Source organism: Oncorhynchus masou, unplaced genomic scaffold (assembly GCF_036934945.1).
Source record: "Oncorhynchus masou masou isolate Uvic2021 unplaced genomic scaffold, UVic_Omas_1.1 unplaced_scaffold_814, whole genome shotgun sequence".
Classification (NCBI taxonomy): domain Eukaryota; kingdom Metazoa; phylum Chordata; class Actinopteri; order Salmoniformes; family Salmonidae; genus Oncorhynchus; species Oncorhynchus masou.
In genome coordinates, this window is record NW_027014614.1 from 200,508 (window position 1) to 214,383 (window position 13,876).

The 13,876-nt window shown below is 43.5% G+C and overlaps 1 protein-coding gene across 3 annotated transcripts in view; it reads right to left on the bottom strand.

The window, feature by feature from the left end:
- Positions 1-13,876, bottom strand: part of LOC135537550 (NACHT, LRR and PYD domains-containing protein 12-like) — a 186,376-nt gene that overhangs the window by 48,552 nt on the left and 123,948 nt on the right. The window lies entirely within an intron of this gene.

Below are 13,876 nucleotides of genomic sequence, written 5' to 3' on the forward strand. Positions count from 1 at the left end.
CAACAATGCAAAACGTTATGTTTGGCGTAAAAGCAACACAGCTCATCACCCTGAACACACCATACCCACTGTCAAACATGGTGGTGGCAGCATCTTGGTTTGGGCCTGCTTTTCTTCAGCAGGGACAGTGAAGATGGTTAAAATTGATGGGAAGATGGATGGAGCCAAATACAGGACCATTCTGGAAGAAAACCTGATGGAGTCTGCAAAAGATCTGAGACTGGGACGGAGATTTGTCTTCCAACAAGACAATGATCCAAAACATAAAGCAAAATATACAATGGAATGGTTCAAAAATAAACATATCCAGCTGTTAGAATGGCCAAGTCAAAGTCCAGACCTGAATCCAATCGAGAATATGTGGAAAGAACAGAAAACTGCTGTTCACAAATGCTCTCCGTCCAACCTCACTGAGCTCGAGCTGTTTTGCAAGGAGGAATGGGAAAAATGTTCAGTCTCTCGATGTGCAAAACTGATAGAGACATACCCCAAGCGACTTACAGCTGTAATCGCAGCAAAAGGTGGTGCTACAAAGTATTAACGTAAGGGGGCTGAATAATTTTGCACGCCCAATTTTTCAGTTTTTGATTTGTTAAAAAAGTTTGAAATATCCAATAAATGTCGTTCCACTTCATGATTGTGTCCAACTTGTTGTTGATTCTTCACAAAAAAATACAGTTTTATATCTTTATGTTTGAAGCCTGAAATGTGGCAAAATGTCGCACAGTTCAAGGGGGCCGAATACTTTCGCAAGGCACTGTAGGTAAAATTAGTAAATTATCCTTATGTTCTGACATTATCATGTATGTCCAATTCTCCCTTTGGTAACCATTCATATTTATCCTGTACCAATTCTCTGTCAAGTGTCTTATCTACTTTTAAGAGGTTTTTGTGTTCATTTCCTCTCTGCTCTGTAACAGCTGTGATGCTTCCAAATTTTAACTAAATGTCTCACTGTTTGGCTTTATCTAAAAGTCATGGATTTTTTGTTGTTGTTGAAAAATCATGTCTATGGTGTCAATTTCTAAAGTCCTTTTATAGGTTAATTAAGGTTCTCGATTCTATCCCTAATTCTGAATCTCCACATATGTCATATATCCCTGTCAAATTTTAATACTATTTAAATAAAAATATTCTAAATGTTTAATTAAAGCCAAAACGAATGCTAAACATATTCTATATATCTTTACTGTGCTAATGAAATCTCTCCTTCGGAATCCACTGTATTTTTTCTAAAAATAACATGGGTTAACCTCTTACATCTATGGGGGCGCTATTTCATTTTTGGATGAAAAACGTTCCCGTTTTAAACAAGATATTTTGGCACAAAAAAGATGCTCGACTATGCATATAATTGATACCATTCGAAAGAAAACACTCTGACGTGTCCAGAAATACCAAGATATTCTCTGTGCGTGCCCTAGAACGTGAGCTTCAGGCAAAACCAAGATGAGATGGCATCCAGGAAATGACAAGGATTTTTGAGGCTCTGTTTTCCATTGTCTCCTTATATGGCTGTGAATGCGAGAGGAATGAGCCTGCCCTTTCTGTCGTTTCCCCAAGGTGTCTGCAGCATTGTGACGTATTTGTAGGCAGATCATTGGAAGATTGACCATAAGAGACCACATTTACCAGGTGTCCGCCCGGTGTCCTGCGCCGAAATTGGTGCGCAAAAGTCACCTGCCAGTATTTTTCCATGCGATACAGAGAGGAAAGCAAGCTTCCACGAACTGCATATCAATGAAGAGATATGTGAAAAAACACCTTGAGGATTGATTCCAAACAACGTTTGCCATGTTTCGGTCGATATTATGTAGTTAATCCGGAAAAAGTTTTACGTTGTAGGTGACTGAATTTTCGGTTCGTTTCGGTAGCCAGACGCAATGTAGAAAACGGAACGATTTCTCCTACACACAGACGCTTTCAGGAACAACTGCGCATTTGGTATGTAACTGAGAGTCTCCTCATTGAAAACATCAGAAGCTCTTCAAAGGTAAATGATTTTATTTATTTGGTTATCTGGTTTTTGTGAAAATGTTGCGTGCTAAATGCTACTCAAAATGCTATGCTAGCTTTGCATACTCTTACACAAATTAGTCAATTTCTATGGTTCAAAAGCATATTTTGAAAATCTGAGATGACAGTGTTGTTAAGAAAAGGCTAAGCTTGAGAGCAGACGCATTATTTTCATTTTATTTGCGATTTTCAGAAATCGTCAACGTTGCGTTATGCTAATGAGCCTGAGGCTTTAGTCACAAACCCGGATCCGGGATGGGGAGTTTCAAGAAGTTAATGCATTACAATATAAACAGCAGGCTATAGTCCTATTTCAATCATACTGAAATACATTTAACTTGTCCATTCCCTTTGTGTGATTATTCTGATGAAAGCTGAAACATTAATCTTTTAACCTTGATTAAATAAAACAAATAATTTTCCAGGCCACACATCATAAAATATACTGAGACAAATTACAGACAGTAGCCTACAAGTAGCAAAATAGAAGTCAATTGATGGAACATGAAATTCACCCAATCCAGTACTCAACTGATAAACCGTGTGATTCTTTGTTTAGTGGGGATCTTCTGTGTATAACGTGACGCAGGAGGGCAGATAAGCATCTAACGATGCATTTCCCTTCTCTATGCCGGGGCTGAGGCAGGAGATACATTACAACTGTTTTCAGGTGCAACCTGAATAAGCATGGTTTTCCCTGCTCTATGCCGGGGCTGAGGCAGGAGGTACATTATAACTGTTTTCAGGTGCAACCTGAATAACCATGGTTTTGGGAAAGAGATGTAACGATGCTCCTATGAAGGCTAACTTTGCCTTAATATGAGGTTGGGAAACTGGTCCCAGATCAGTTCACAGAACATTATATTATTTATTAAATGTGTTTATGTGACCTTCATTTAACTGGTCCCAGATCAGTTAACAGAACATTATATTAGTTCTTAGGGGTGGTTAATTACGGTAGATAAGGCATCTCAAACTATGAAACATATATTAAATTATTGATGTGACTGATTTTTAACGTTAACTCCTGAGAGTCTAGGGGGAACCATAAACCCGCCTCTCAAACCCTCCGTGTGTGTGTTAACTCCTGAGAGTCTAGGAGGAACCATAAACCTGCCTCTCAAACCCTCCCTGACCTGTGTATGTTAACTCCTGAGAGTCTAGGAGGAACCATACACCTGCCTCTCAAACCCTCCGTGACCTGTGTGTGTTAACTCCTGAGAGTCTAGGAGGAACCATACACCTGCCTCTCAAACCCTCCTTGACCTGTGTGTGTTAACTACTGAGAGTCTAGGAGGAACCATACACCTGCCTCTCAAACCCTCCGTGACCTGTGTGTGTTAACTCCTGAGAGTCTAGGAGGAACCATACACCTGCCTCTCAAACCCTCCGTGACCTGTGTGTGTTAACTCCTGAGAGTCTAGGAGGAACCATAAACCTGCCTCTCAAACCCTCTGTGTGTGTGTCAACTCCTGAGAGTCTAGGGGGAACCATACACCTGCCTCTCAAACCCTCCGTGTGTGTGTTAACTCCTGAGAGTCTAGGGGGAACCATAAACCTGCCTCTCAAACCCTCCCTGACCTGTGTGTGTTAACTCCTGAGAGTCTAGGAGGAACCATACACCTGCCTCTCAAACCCTCCGTGTGTGTGTCAACTCCTGAGAGTCTAGGGGGAACCATACACCTGCCTCTCAAACCCTCCGTGTGTGTGTTAACTCCTGAGAGTCTAGGGGGAACCATAAACCCGCCTCTCAAACCCTCCCTGACCTGTGTGAGTCTAGGGGGAACCATAAACCTGCCTCTCAAACCCTCCCTGAGCTGTGTGTGTTAACTCATGAGAGTCTAGGGGGAACCATAAACCTGCCTCTCAAACCCTCCGTGTGTGTGTTAACTCCTGAGAGTCTAGGGGGAACCATACACCTGCCTCTCAAACCCTCCCTGACCTGTGTGTGTTAACTCCTGAGAGTCTAGGAGGAACCATACACCTGCCTCTCAAACCCTCCGTGTGTGTGTCAACTCCTGAGAGTCTAGGGGGAACCATACACCTGCCTCTCAAACCCTCCGTGTTTGTGTTAACTCCTGAGAGTCTAGGGGGAACCATAAACCTGCCTCTCAAACCCTCCGTGTTTGTGTTAACTCCTGAGAGTCTAGGAGGAACCATACACCTGCCTCTCAAACCCTCCGTGTGTGACCTGTGACCTGAAAGGTTGCTTGGGGGCCGGACATCTGCCCAACCTTTCGACTCTGCAGGTCACATTATACTGTCAGTCTACATCTAACAGTTACAGAGAGGAACATCTCTACAATACTGTCAGTCTCCATCTAGCAGTTACAGAGAGGAACATCTCTACAATACTGTCAGTCTCCATCTAGCAGTTAAAGAGAAGCATTTCGCTTCACCCGCAATAACATCTGCTAAATATGTGTATGTGACCTACTATTACCATTCCACTACCCTTCTGTTTACCATTCCACTACCATTTTGTTTACCATTCCATCACCATTTTGTTTACCATTCCATCACCATTCCACTACCATTCTGTTTACCATTCCATCACCATTCCACTACCATTCTGTTTACCATTCCATCACCATTCCACTAGCATTCTGTTTACCATTCCATCACCATTCCACTACCATTCTGTTTACCATTCCATCACCATTCCACTACCATTCTGTTTACCATTCCATCACCATTCCACTACCATTCTGTTCACCATGGTGATGGAATGGTAAACAGAATGGTAGTGGAATGGTGATGGAATGGTAAACAGAATGGTAGTGGAATGGTGATGGAATGGTAAACAGAATGCTAGTGGAACTACCATTCTGTTTACCATTCCACTACCATTCTGTTTACTATTCCATCACCATTCCATCACCATTCCACTACCATTCTGTTTACCATTCCATCAACATTCCACTACCATTCTGTTTACCATTCCACTACCATTCTGTTCACCATTCCACTACCATTCTGTTTACCATTCCATCACCATTCCATCACCATTCCACTACCATTCTGTTTACCATTCCACTATCATTATGTTTACCATTCCACTACCATTCCATCACCATTCCATCACCATTCCACTACCATTCTGTTTACCATTCCACTACCATTCTGTTTACCATTCTGTTTACCATTCTGTTTACCATTCCATCACCATTCCATCACCATTCCACTACCATTCTGTTTACCATTCCATCACCATTCCATTACCATTCCACTATCATTCCACTACCATTCTGTTCACCATTCCACTACCATTCCATCACCATTCCATCACCATTCCACCACCCTTCCATCACCATTCCATCACCATTCCACCACCATTCCACTACCATTCCATCACCATTCCACTACCATTCCATCACCATTCCATCACCATTCTGTTTACCATTCCATCATCATTCCATCACCATTCCACCACCATTCCACCACCATTCCATTAGTTTCTTCCTAGTTGGAATGGTGTTCATTAACTTTAATTACTCCTTGTCTGTATCTCACAATCCCACCTTATGAACTCATATTGTTAATCAGATATAATAAAACAGAGTATAAGTTTATTTAGTTATCGTTCTATTTTAAATGGGGATATTGTTTATTCATTTATTCATAATAATTCTAACAATCCACCCTAAAAATGACAAAACAATTCATACCATCATTAAACACTAAAAGGAAATGTCAATGATATCCTAGGAAGAAGACAAACCAATACACGTAAGGACACACGATCAACGCCCGGGACTGTTTTAACCTACATCAGAATCAGAACACTTCTTATCAGGATTGTCTGTTAACCTGTTGATGCTCTGGGGGCGCAATTTCATTTTTGGATGAAAAACGTTCCCGTTTTAAACAAGATATTTTGTCACAAAAAGATGCTCGACTATGCATATAATTGCTACCGTTCGAAAGAAAACACGTGTCCAGAAATACAAAGATCTTCTCTGTGCGTGCCCTAAAACGTGAGCTTCAGGCAAAACCAAGATGAGATGGCATCCAGGAAATGACAAGGATTTTTGAGGCTCTGTTTTTCATTATCTCCTTATATGGCTGTGAACGCAAGAGGAACGAGCCTGCCCTTTCTGTCGTTTCCCCAAGGTGTCTGCAGCATTGTGACGTATTTGTGGGCAGATCATTGGAAGATTGACCATAACAGACCACATTTACCACGTGTCCGCCCGGTGTCCTGCGCCGAAATTGGTGCGCAAAAGTCACCTGCCAGTATTTTTCCATGGGACACAGAGAGGAAAGCAAGCTTCCACGAACTGCATGTCAATGAAGAGATATGTGAAAAAACACCTTGAGGATTGATTCCAAACAACGTTTGCCATGTTTCGGTCGATATTATGTAGTTAATCCGGAAAAAGTTTCACGTTGTAGGTGACTGCATTTTCGGTTCGTTTCGGTAGCCAGACGCAATGTAGAAAACGGAACGATTTCTCCTACACACAGACGCTTTCAGGAAACACTGCGCATTTGGTATGTGACTGAGACTCTCCTCATTGAAAACATCAGAAGCTCTTCAAAGGTAAATGATTTTATTTATTTGGTTATCTGGTTTTTGTGAAAATGTTGCGTGCTACATGCTACACAAAATGCTATGCTAGCTTTGCATACTCTTACACAAATTAGTCAATTTCTATGGTTCAAAAGCATATTTTGAAAATCTGAGATGACAGTGTTGTTAAGAAAAGGCTAAGCTTGAGAGCAAACGCATTATTTTAATTTTATTTGCGATTTTCAGAAATCGTTAACGTTGCGTTATGCTAATGAGCCTGAGGCTTTAGTCACAAACCCGGATCCGGGTTGGGGAGTTTCAAGAAGTTAATCTTCATGAAACAACAGTCTATACATTGAAACAAGAAAACATCTACATTTCCTAAACATCAAATATGGTCTCCTCGCGAGTGAAAGTGAGGATTCTTCTATTATGTCCAAGCCATGTATTTTGTATTCTACTGTTGAGAGCTTAGGATTGGTCCATATATCACCATCTGAAGTGTCATTGATTTCTCCAGAGTCCTGGAAATGATAACTTTCATACACGCAATCAAACCCATCCTCACAAAACTAACACAGTCACACAGGTGAAGGTAGCCCCTAACATAGTAATCATAACATTTTTCCATCTTCCAAACACACTGTCAACCCAATTAGTCAGAGACGTATCCACCCCTGAAAAACCTTGGATCACTGTTACTCTAACTTCCGCGACGCATATAAGGCCCTGCCCCGCCCCCCTTTCGGAAAAGCTGACCACGACTCCATTTTGCTGATACCTGCCTACAGACAAAAGCTAAAAAAAGAAGCTCCCACGCTGAGGTCTGTCCAACGCTGGTCCGACCAAGCTGACTCCACACTCCAAGACTGCTTCCATCACGTGGACTGGGATATGTTTCGTATTGCGTTAAATAACAACATTGACGAATACGCTGATTCGGTGTGCGAGTTCATTAGAACGGGCGTTGAAGATGTCGTTCCCATAGCAACGATTAAAACATTCCCTAACCAGAAACCTTGGATTGAGGGCAGCATTCGCGTGAAGCTGAAAGCGCGAACCACTGCTTTCAATCAGGGCAAGGTGTCTGGTAACATGACTGAATACAAACAATGCAGCTATTCCCTCCGTAAGGCTATCAAACAAGCTAAGCGTCAGTACAGAGACAAAGTAGAATCCCAATTCAACGGCTCAGACACAAGAGGCATGTGGCAGGGTCTACAGTCAATCACGGACTACAGGAAGAAATCCAGCCCAGTCACGGACCAGGATGTCTTGCTCGCAGGCAGACTAAATAACTTTTTTGCCCGCTTTGAGGACAATACAGTGCCACTGACACTGCCTGCAACGGAAAAATGCGGTCTCTCCTTCACTGCAGCCGAGGTGAGTAAAACATTTAAACGTGTTAACCCTCGCAAGGCTGCAGGCCCAGACGACATCCCCAGCCGCGCCCTTAGAGCATGCGCAGACCAGCTGGCTGGTGTGTTTACGGACATATTCAATCAATCCCTATACCAGTCTGCTGTTCCCACATGCTTCAAGGGGGCCACCATTGTTCCTGTTCCCAAGAAAGCTAAGGTAACTGAGCAAAACGACTACCGCCCCGTAGCACTCACTTCCGTCATCATGAAGTGCTTTGAGAGACTAGTCAAGGACCATATCACCTCCACCCTACCCGACACCCTAGACCCACTCCAATTTGCTTACCGCTCAAATAGGTCCACAGACGATCCAATCTCAACCACACTGCACACTGCCCAAACCCATCTGGACAAGAGGAATACCTATGTGAGAATGCTGTTCATCGACTACAGCTCGGCATTCAACACCATAGTACCCTCCAAGCTAGTCATCAAGCTGGAAACCCTGGGTCTCGACCCCGCCCTGTGCAACTGGGTACTGGACTTCCTGACGGGCCGCCCCCAGGTGGTGAGGGTAGGTAACAACATCTCCTCCCCGCTGATCCTCAACACTGGGGCCCCACAAGGGTGCGTTCTGAGCCCTCTCCTGTACGCCCTGTTCACCCACGACTGCGTGGCCACGAATGCCTCCAACTCAATCATCAAGTTTGCGGACGACACAACAGTGGTAGGCTTGATTACCAACAACGACGAGACGGCCTACATGGAGGAGGTGAGGGCCCTCGGAGTATGGTGTCAGGAAAATAACCTCACACTCAACGTCAACAAAACTAAGGAGATGATTGTGGACTTCAGGAAACAGCAGAGGGAACACCCCGCTATCCACATCGATGGAACAGTAGTGGAGAGAGTAGCAAGTTTTAAGTTCCTCGGCATACACATCACAGACAAACTGAATTGGTCCACTCACACAGACAGCATCGTGAAGAAGGCGCAGCAGCGCCTCTTCAACCTCAGGAGGCTGAAGAAATTCGGCTTGTCACCAAAAGCACTCACAAACTTCTACAGATGCACAATCGAGAGCATCCTGGCGGGCTGTATCACCGCCTGGTACGGCAACCGCTCCGCCCTCAACCGTAAGGCTCTCCAGAGGGTAGTGAGGTCTGCACAACGCATCACCGGGGGCAAACTACCTGCCCTCCAGGACACCAACACCACCCGATGTTACAGGAAGGCCATAAAGATCATCAAGGACATCAACCACCCGAGCCACTGCCTGTTCACCCCGCTATCATCCAGAAGGCGAGGTCAGTACAGGTGCATCAAAGCTGGGACCGAGAGACTGAAAAACAGCTTCTACCTCAAGGCCATCAGACTGTTAAACAGCCACCACTAACATTGAGTGGCTGCTGCCAACACACTGACACTGACTCAACTCCAGCCACTTTAATAATGGGAATTGATGGGAAATTATGTAAATATATCACTAGCCACTTTAAACAATGCTACCTTATATAATGTTACTTACCCTACATTATTCATCTCATATGCATACGTATATACTGTACTCTATATCATCGACTGCATCCTTATGTAATACATGTATCACTAGCCACTTTAACAATGCCACTTTGTTTACATACTCATCTCATATGTATATACTGTACTCGATACCATCTACTGTATCTTGCCTATGCTGCTCTGTACCATCACTCATTCATATATCCTTATGTACATATTCTTTATCCCCTTACACTGTGTATAAGACAGTAGTTTAGGAATTGTTAGTTAGATTACTTGTTGGTTATTACTGCATTGTCGGAACTAGAAGCACAAGCATTTCGCTACACTCGCATTAACATCTGCTAACCATGTGTATGTGACAAATACATTTGATTTGATTTGATTTGATTTTTACTATCATGGTGTTGAATGAGTGTGAAAGGCATTCTCAAATGTACCAGTACACATACCCCTGTCCAATTAGCCAGTAATACTCGGCCATAACGTCATTCCCCCACACAACCACCACCAGATGTGAACCCTGGGCCTCCTTATCTTACTGAAATCCCCAGATCTCAACCAGCCAAATCACTCATTTGCCGCATCAGAAGTAACATTATCTGTCCTATTGCAGGTACTGATTTCCCCACATATTTCCCAGAAGTAATATACCGAACCAAACAGTAAACAGTCTATCCTTGCCTCTGTGAAAGGAGGAAGCTTAGATTTCAGAGGAACATGTGGATATAAAAACTGTTATATCTGGCTTTCCTGTTTCCATGAATAGTTTTACCATACAGGCCATTCCCTTAGGTAACCAGTTTCCCTTTCCTTAAGATCTTTCATCTGAACTATTCACACCGGCTCTTGGCTCTGGACAACTCCACAGTCAGTATCTGCTTTGTCAGGGAGACTCTGCTTGTATTCTGCTGACTATAGAGCAATTAGCTGCTCTAACTTTTTCTACCTGGAATGCACTAGGTTATCAAATGAAACCCTTACTTTCACTGCACTCCATCTTCTTCCATGCTGGGTATGTAGATTTATGTAGCCCTCTCACATGATGTGAGCTATAACCTGTTTCCGTGAACTACACAGTGACTTGCATAGATGTCTTCCATAATAGCTGCTCTTAGTCCTGAACTGCCAAGGAGTCAGAGACCCCATTTGGTCTACATAGAACTCCACTGAGACATCCTTCCCAGTCTCACTCTCACTTCCTGTTTATCCAGATCAAGTGATCTATTATGCTTGGTTAACTTCTTGCGTCGCGCAATCCCGGATCCGGGATTCTATTTATAGCCTCAAGCTCATTAGCATACGCAACGTTAACGATTTCTGAAAATCGCAAATAAAATGAAAATAATGCGCCTGCTCTCAAGCTTAGCCTTTTCTTAACAACACTGTCATCTCAGATTTTCAAAATATGCTTTTGAACCATAGCAAATCACTAATTTGTGTAAGCGTATGCTAAGCTAGCTTAGCATTTTGAGTAGCATTTAGCACGCAACATTTTCACAAAAACCAGATAACCAAATAAATAAAATCATTTACCTTTGAAGAGCTTCGGATGTTTTCAATGAGGAGACTCTCAGTTACATAGCAAATGTTCAGTTTTTCCTGAAAGAATCTTTGTGTAGGAGAAATCGCTCCATTTTGTACATCACATTTGGCTACCGAAACAAACCAAAAATTCAGTCACCAAAACGTCAAACTTTTTCCGAATTAACTCCATAATATCGACCGAAACATGGCAAACGTTGTTTAGAATCAATCCTCAAGGTGTTCTTTCACATATCTCTTCATTGATATGCAGTTCGTTGAAGCCTGCTTTCCCCTCAGAATCGCATGGAAAAATACCAGCAGCTGAAAAAGACGCACCAATTTCGACGGAGGACACCGGGCGGACACCTGGAAAATGTAGTCTCCTATGGTCAATCTTCCAATGATATGCCTACAAATACGTCACAATGCTGCAGACACCTTGGGGAAACGACAGAAAGGGCAGGCTCATTCCTCTCGCATTCACAGCCATATAAGGAGACAATGGAAAACGGAGCCTCAAAAATCCTGCTGGTTTCCTGGCTGCCGTTTCATCTTGGTTTTGCCTGTAGCTCCCGTTCTAGGGCACCCACAGAGAATATCTTTGCAGTTCTGGAAAATTCAGAGTGTTTTCTTTCCAAAGCTATCAATTATATGCATAGTCGAGCATCTTTTTGTGACAAAATATCTTGTTTAAAATGGGAACGTTTTTCATCCAAAAATAAAATTGCGCCCCTAGAGTTTCAACAGGTTAATACTAAATCCTCATTGTCTAACTACCTGTCAATATTACCCTCTGCCCTTCACTGGGTTCATGGTGTATCAGGAATAAGGCTCCCACAACCAGACAGCTCAGGATGGCCAGCCCACCTATAAAGCCCCACCCTCTTCCAGATAACACATCATCAGCAAGAGCCAGACACACTTCCACTTCTATGAACAAACACAGGGATGGAATGACGGGAAAAGGGAATCTTCATTCTAGAGATGGCCCCCAGAATTCTGTTAATTCCAGTTCTCCTCTCGAACACTGTTATTGTTCGCTGTGTCAGTTGTGTCTTACACTCCCGCAGTGCGATATGAATCCGGGTAGCTCTTTCAGCTAGCTGTCACCAGGAGTTCTTGGTATGGTTCCCCCTACAGGCCTGCCTCAGGGACTGGATTGAGTGACTTCACCTGTAATTCACCTGTAGTGCATAAAACCTTGGACATACAGGTCTGGTTAACAAACAATTTCTAATTTTTTTCTAATCTTTAATTAACCTCTCTGAACCACCCATATCGGATCCGGGATAATTGTCATAACATAACATGATAACTCTCCGCTCCCTCTCTCTCTTTCCCTCTGTTCTGACTCTCTACCCTTCCTCTCTCCTCTCTCTTTCCCTCTGTTCTGACTCTCTACCCTTCCTCTCTCTCTCTCTTTCCCTCTGTTCTGACTCTCTACCCTCCCTCTCTCTCTTTCCCTCTGTTCTGACTCTCTACCCTTCCTCTCTCTATCTCTTTCCCTTTGTTCAGACTCTCTCCCCTCCCTCTCTCTCTCTCTCTCCCCCTCAGGGCTCCAGATCCTCCCTCTGTTCTGACTCTCTCCCCTCCCTCCCTCCCTCTCTTCCCTCTGTTCTGACTCTCTACCCTCCCACTATATTATACACAGACTGGACAACAGGATAACGATCCTAAGCCCGGACTTGAACCCAATCAAACATCTCTGGAGAGACCTGAAAATAGCTGTGCAGCGACGCTCCCCATCCAACCTGACAGAGCTTGAGAGGATCTGCAGAGAAGAATATTAGACAAATACATATTAGACAAATACAGGTTTGCCACGCTTGTAGCGTCATACCCAAGAAGACTCAAGGTTGTAATCGCTGCCAAAGGTGCTTCAACAAAGTACTGAGTAAAGGGTCTGAATACTTATGTAAATGTGATATCAATTTTTTTTTTTTATAGAAATGTGCACACATAAAATATACAGTTTTTGCTTTGTAATTCTGGGTTGTTGTGTGTTGATTGTGGAGGGAAAAAACAATGTAAACCATTTTAGAATAAGGCTGTAACGTGACACTCTCTGCTCTCTCTCGCTCTCTCTCTCTCTGCAGTGATGTTGTTTTCATCACTTCTGGTTTAACACTGCCATCAAGTGGTGATTGCCCAAACTGCACCACTGTTAAGATATAAAAAGCGAGAGCGATTGGGGGAGAGAGATAGAGAGCAGAAAGAGAGAGCAGAGAGAGCGAGAGTGCAGAGAGAGTAGGGAAAGCAGAGAGCAGAGAGAGAGCAGAGCAGAGAGAGATAGCAAAGGGCAGAGAGAGAGCAGAGAGAGCAGAGAGAAAGAGCAGAAGGAGAGAGAGAGCAGAGAGAGAGAGCAGAGAAAGAGCAGAGAACAGAGATAGCGAGAGACCAGAGAGAGCAGAGAGAGAGCTGAGAGAGAGTGCAGAGAGAGCAGAGAGAGCAGAAAGCAGAGAGAGCAGAGAGAGCAGACAGATAGAGAGAGCAGAGAGAGAGAGAGAGCAGAGGGAGAGAAGAGAGAGACACAGAGAGAGAGCAGAGTCAGCAGAGAGAGCAGAAAGCAGAGAGAGACAAACAGAGACACACAGAGAGACAGAGAGAGAGAGAGAGCAGCGAGCAGAGAGAATATAGAGAGAGAGAGATCAGAGAGCAGGCTAAGTGTGTTTCTAGAATGTCCCTCTCTGATGATGACGTCACAGGGTTCCTCTCCTAGAAGACAGTCTCTGGTCTGGAGAGATTCCACATCACAACACTCTGTTGCTATAGTGACCCTGTGTCACAACACTATGTGGCTATAGTGATCCTGCATTACAACACTCTGTTGCTATAGTGACCCTGCATCACAACACTATGTTGCTATAGTAACCCTGCATCACAAAAATATGTTGCTATCGTGACCCTGCATCACAACACTATGTTGCTATAGTGACCC